The sequence below is a fragment of the Aulonocara stuartgranti genome (genome assembly GCF_965226115.1).
Source record: "Aulonocara stuartgranti genome assembly, chromosome: 3".
In the NCBI taxonomy this organism is placed as follows: Eukaryota; Metazoa; Chordata; class Actinopteri; order Cichliformes; family Cichlidae; genus Aulonocara; species Aulonocara stuartgranti.
The window spans coordinates 66,155,541-66,161,932 of NC_138941.1; positions in this window are offsets into that span (position 1 = coordinate 66,155,541).

A 6,392-nucleotide genomic window follows, 5' to 3' on the forward strand; every position below is an offset into this window, starting at 1 on the left:
AGTTCAATAATAAACCAAAGGCACTGGGTTCATGACCCAGTACCGTGACACCGTTATTTAAAATCAAGTCATTACTTATTTATTTAGTTATTTATTTATTTTTTAAATGTATTCATTTTATATTGACTACTGTGCCAGAATGATGTTGAGAAACACATATGTGTTTTAGAAAGAATAAAATATCCCAAATTGTTTGTTTTATTTCAAATGTGGTTTTTTAACACATTTGGCCACAACTAATGGTGTGGAGGTAAACACAGCTCTCGATAAACACTGCTCGTTTATTGCCCATCACCACAGAACTGAACACTTTCCCTCCAAAACACAGCAACAATACTTCCTGAGAAACTGGGTGTGAGTGGAGCCCTCCAGTGGTCCACCACACATGCCCCCCCTCCCCGAACACCCAGTAGGGTTATCCCCTAGTCCAGAACCCTTGCTTTGATTAAATGTCCAGAACGGCTGAACCGGGGAGGTGGAGAGCTGGCGGAGGGGAAACTAGCCTGAGGGCCAGGCTGGCATGGGCGGTCAGGAAAAACTGAAGATAGCTCAGGCCCCGCCAGGTGGGGGGCGTTCTCAGAGGAAGAAGCAGGGTTGTCCAGTCCAGTGGAAGGCGGGCGGCCTGTTGGTCCGCGGCCATAGCCTCAAAGTCTATGCCAACATAAACAGGAGAAACCAGCATGCGGGATAGACAGTCAGCCACGCAGTTGGACTTACCAGCCACGTGCTGAATGTCAGTCGTGAACTCGGAAATGGCTGCCAACTGGCGCTGCTGGCGCCCGCTCCAGGGATCAGAGACCTTGGACATCGCGAATGTCAAAGGTTTATGATCGACGTACGCGGTGAAGTTCCGACCCTCGAGAAAAAAACGAAAATGCCACGTGGCGAGGTGTAGGGCCAGCAACTCCCTGTCAAAAACTCTATATTTGCGCTCACTGTCTCTAAGCGTGCGACTAAAAAAAGCGAGCGGTGTCCAGACACCGGAGACCCGCTGTTCTAACACTGCGCCCACTGCCACGTCCGACGCGTCGGAGGTCAACGCAATCTCCGCCGACGGAAATGGATGGGCCAGCAGGGCGGCGTTTGCCAGCGCGGTCTTGTCCCCAGAAAATGCCTGGATGCGTTCAGGGAGCCAATCAATCGGGTCCTTAGCTGTTTTACCCTTCAAGGCAGCATAGAGAGGCTGCAGCAGGTGCGCAGCTCTGGGGAGAAAGCGGTTGTAGAAATTGACCATCCCCAAGAACTCCTGCAGCGCTTTAACGGACGCAGGACGCGGAAAAGCCGAAACGGCCCGGACCTTGTCTGGCAACGGAACCACACCGTCGGCGGAAATGCGGTGGCCCAAGAAATCCAGAACCGGCAAGCCGAACTGGCACTTGGAGGGGTTGACGATCAGGCCGTGTGCCGCCAAGTGCTGGAAAACCTGATGCAGATGGGACGCGTGCTGACTCTCAGAGCAGCTGGCCACCAATATATCGTCAAGGTACACGAAGACGAAAGGCAGCCCGCGCAAAACAGAGTCCATCAGCCGCTGAAAAGTCTGGGCGGCGCCTTTCAGGCCGAACGGCATGCGCAAAAATTCAAACAGGCCGAAAGGGGTAATAACGGCAGTTTTGGGGACGTCTTCGGCGCACACGGGAACCTGGTGATACCCCCGCACCAAGTCAATTTTAGAAAAAATCGAGGTGCCGGCGAGGTGGGCGGAAAAATCCTGGATGTGGGGAGTGGGGTAACGGTCATTCTCTGTGACATTATTCAAACGGCGAAAATCCCCACACGGGCGCCACCGACCGTCTGACTTGGGCACCATGTGTAGCGGAGAAGCCCAGGCACTATTCGAGCGCCGCACTATGCCGAGGCGCTCCATTGCGGCAAACTCTTCCCGAGCGACGGAGAGTTTCGCGGGGTCGAGGCGGCACGCGCATGCGAACACTGGGGACCGACTGTCGGAATATAATGTTCAACCCCGTGCTTCGTTGCCGTATTCGATAAATTAGGAACAGTCAGTGAAGGGAACTCCAAGAGCAAACGCTGAAAAACATTCCCTGAAGTCACTAAATTAGCACGATTCAGGGGCTCGATGGCACGATTAAGCGTCTGTTAGCGACATCGACCAGCAGTCCGTGGGCACAAAGAAAATCAGCGCCCAAAATAGGTACAGAGCTAGTGGCAACAACAAAGGTCCATTGGAAATCCCGACCATGAAAACAAACAGTCACGAACCTTTCCCCAAACGTTGTGATGGGAGAGCCATTAGCCGCAATAAGCTGCGGTCCGCAGCCCGCTGCTAAACTGTCGGCTCCGGACGGGGGAAGGAGGCTCTTCTGGGAGCCGGAGTCAACCAGGAAACGTCTCCCAGACCGCGAGTCTTCTATGAAGAGCAGTTTTTCTTTGTCGCCAGCGGTCGCGGCCATGTCCCAGGGTCAGAAAAGCGCATGGCGGCAGGCAGCGGCGCGCTCCGGCGCCAAAACGCTGATGGTAGAAACAGAGGTCCCGTCCGTGGTGTCGCTGTGCCGCGATCTTTGCCATCAGCGAAGGATCGGGTACGTCGTGGCAGGTCAGCGGGGAAGTGTAAGGCGCCGCCGGCGAGGCTGGAACTAGGTCGTGATCGTGGGAAGTGCGGGTAGCCAGGAGAATACGATCCGCGTCCTCAGCCAGGGAGCGATAATCCTTCGTGCCCAGAAGCGGAGAGTTGGCGAGGCCGGCTCTCACGGCCACCGGCAGCTGTCTGAGGAAAATGTGGGTGAAGAGGAATCCGCCGTCGTCCGGTCCGAGAAAGGATAGCATGTGCTCCATCAGTTCGAGAGCCGTACCACCACCCAGGCCTGAGAGGGAGAGGAGCTTCTCGGCTCGCTCTGCGTCGGTGAGGGCATAGCGCCGAAGAAGCAGCTCCTTAAGGGCGGCGTACTTCTCTCGGGTGGGTGGGTCCTGGAGGAGAGTCAACGCACGACGGGTGGCTAGAGGGTCGAGAGAAGCCACCACATGGTGATATTTCGTGTCGTCAGCCGAGATGCCACGAAGGGCGAACTGGGCCTCCACGTGTACGAACCACGACGGGGGATCGTGAAGCCAAAAGTCCAGCAGCTCAAGCACCACAGCAAACATAGCTGTAGCTGGAGACAGAGGGCTGGCGCGTGCTGATGCATCCAGAGCGGAGTCGGCGCCACCATTGGACTGCAGCATGTTCGAGTCAGGGGTCACCAATGTGGAGGTAAACACAGACGACACAAGAGCTCTCGATAAACACTGCTCGTTCATTACTCATCACCACAGAACTGAACACTTTCCCTCCAAAACACAGCAACAATACTTCCTGAGAAACTGGGTGTGAGTGGAGCCCTCCAGTGGTCCACCACAATGGTGTAGTTTCAGCCTCTGGAACACTTTGGACCTTGTGTTGTGACATTTGGCAGTGCCATTACTGAGCATTAAATCCCTCAACAGAGTTGATAAGGATTTAAAATGTAAACAAGTTGTTCACATGAAGACTTCATTGTCAGTACAAGGTGTCTAAGGAGAAAAACTGACCAGGCTTAATCTACTATGATACAATACATTACTTTCACTTCTGAAACCACAAAAACAACTTCCTGTTGTTGACACTAGTTAACTGTAGTTTTACTGTGATGAGACCTCTCACCACAGTGTGTCCTGGTTTGGCTAACAGAAGTGTTCATGTTGTGAGAAAAAGTTTGCTTTGTGCTCTGTGGTGAAGCGTCTCAGTCTGTATTAAAAGAAGATGGCACCTTTGTGGTCGTCTGACTTCTATTTTCTCAGAAACACCCACTGGTCCTTTCTAATCAGATGTTTTTCAGCAGAGGTGGTAAGCTGCTTAGAAAAGTTCAGGATATCAAACTGGACATCTCTCAGAAAGGGAAGGTTTTTCTGTCATTTTAAATAATTCAAATAATGCACTTCCAAAAACAATGGAAAGTAAGAGTCATAAATTTGCTGTAACATAACCTGCATTCTGTGGTAAAAAAAAAAAACACCTGAAACTCGTCAGTTAACAAATAATAATAATTATTTTGGATAAATAAATAAAGCTTTTTCGGTATCAAAACCTTGTTCAAGGTGTCTGCAGGCATTCACACCTCAGCTTCGGTGCTGTTGTTCTGCACACTGGAGGCACAGCTCAATTCCCTCTCCCAGAGAATGCAGCACTCATGCCACCGACACTCTTCCTTCACCGAGCAACTCCTGGTGGGGAGTGAAAATGATTTCTTTTTTCATGTTCCTCCTGAGATGGTTAATACCAAAAACGTAAACACTCTTCAAAACCTATTAAGAACATCAAATCTAAAATCGTTTATTCCAAGGCTGCTGATTCGTTGGGCTAAAAAGACTGCTCATTCTCCTCATTTTGAGAATACGAGAATGGAGAACCTGGAGTCCCAGATTTAAACCTAGTGGGAGTGCCCCCCCACAGAGGGACAAAAGGACCCCCTGAACCTTCACAGACAAGTTACATCTTAAAATTAATCTGTTAATAACATACATAAAATAATAATATTTACACGATGAAAAGTAGTATCCCACCTTTGTCTTTGAACCAATAGAAAGCTGGTGCTCAGAGGAAGAGGGCGGGCTTTACTTGGTGTCAGTGACAGAAATGAAAAAAAGCTCAAATGAGTGAGAAGGACGATGAAGGAAACATCTGTGCTGTGTCTGCTCTGTAAGTAGAATCTCTGTGTTTGTTTGAATTCTTGTACTTTGACTGTCTGCTCTCCTGATAACTGATGATGGAGGAGAAGACATGAAAAACAAATCAGGCTGAATTCAAGTTCAAACACCACGAGGACCAACTGCAGGTCTGAACTGACTCTTTATCTTTGCTCAGGAGTCGAGGAAACACAGCAGGCAGTGAAAAGATCAAATCATTCACTCATTATATCAACACAGCTGCACAGTGGACACATGACCTTGCTGTGTCATTATAAGTAGTGGATATTTTCGATATAATCACAGTGTATTCAGTGCATATGACTGTAATCATTATGATCACTCTAAGACAGGGGTCGGGTACCTTTTTTGGCTGAGAGAGCCGTGAACGCCATATTTTAAAAATGTAATTCCATGAGAGCCATACAGTAGGTTTAAAGATAAAGTACATGTCAATCAATCAAAGTTTATTTCTATAGCATATTTTAAAAGACTAGCATACATCAAAATGCTTCACAATAGTACAGCAATGCGGGCAGAACGGGAAACAAATTGAATGATTGAATAGATTCCGATGTACGGATATCAACTAGGAGATTATTCCAGAGTCTAGGAGCGGCAATAGCAAAGGCTTTTAAACCAGACCTTGGTTGCATTAAGAGCAGTTGGCTGGAGGAACTTTGGGTTATACAGGTCAAGGAGATCAAGTAGCTAGGGTTATTTGAAGTTTTAAGTTATTTAAATGTTTAACAGTGAGCAAGAGGATTTTAAAATCAATATGATATTTGATGGGAAGCCAGTGTAAGTTAGCAAGGACAGGGACAATCCCTGTCCTTGCTAACTTACATTACTTACATTCCCACACATTTTACCCTCTTTTTTGAGGGATCCAAATTTTATTTTCTGATACCCTGTCCCACTTGCAAATTAGGGGCATAATACTATAAATAAGACTTGATCAGAACCACACTGGCAAAGATGGCAAAAGATTATCTGCTGCGAGGGCCATCCAATTGATTTTGTAAGAGGGAGGGGCTTCGGATGATGATGTTGACAAAGAGGTTTCAGAATATTTCACATTTCTGAAAATTCAGAGTCTGACAGTGACTTTGAAGAAGAGGATGAGGTTGAGCACCATTTAGTAACAAAACGAAGACGAGTACCCCATCTGCAGCCAGTTCCAGGACCAGAACAAGCCCACCAGACAGCAAGTGAAGAAATATGGATGTCAATAACTGGTGAAATTGAATGGTCTTCTTGCCCAAGAAATGAGCTACCCTGCAGAGCTGTTACTGTGATAAGCCAGGGCCAACATGGCTGACAGTTACTCATGTGCAGGATATCAAGTCTTCATTTGAGTTTTTCATCCCAGATTCCATCCAGAAAATTATTCTGGATTGCAGTAATCTAGAAGGATGGTGTGTTTTTGGAGAGAGGTGGAAGGAGATGGACCAAATTCATCTTGCAGGAGTTTTCAGGTCCAAAGGGGAATCCACAGAATCCCTGTGGGATGCAGAAACCGGCAAGAACCTTTCCGTGCATCAATGTCTCTGGAAAACTTCCACAAAATTTCCAGGATTATCCGTTTTGATAACCGAGACGACAGACCAGCTCAACGGCACTGAGACAAGTTAGCTGCCATCAGGACAGTGTGGGATAAGTGTGTGCACCACCTCCACCTGTTTTATAACCTTGGGCCTAATGTCACTATTGATGAGCAGCTGATCCCG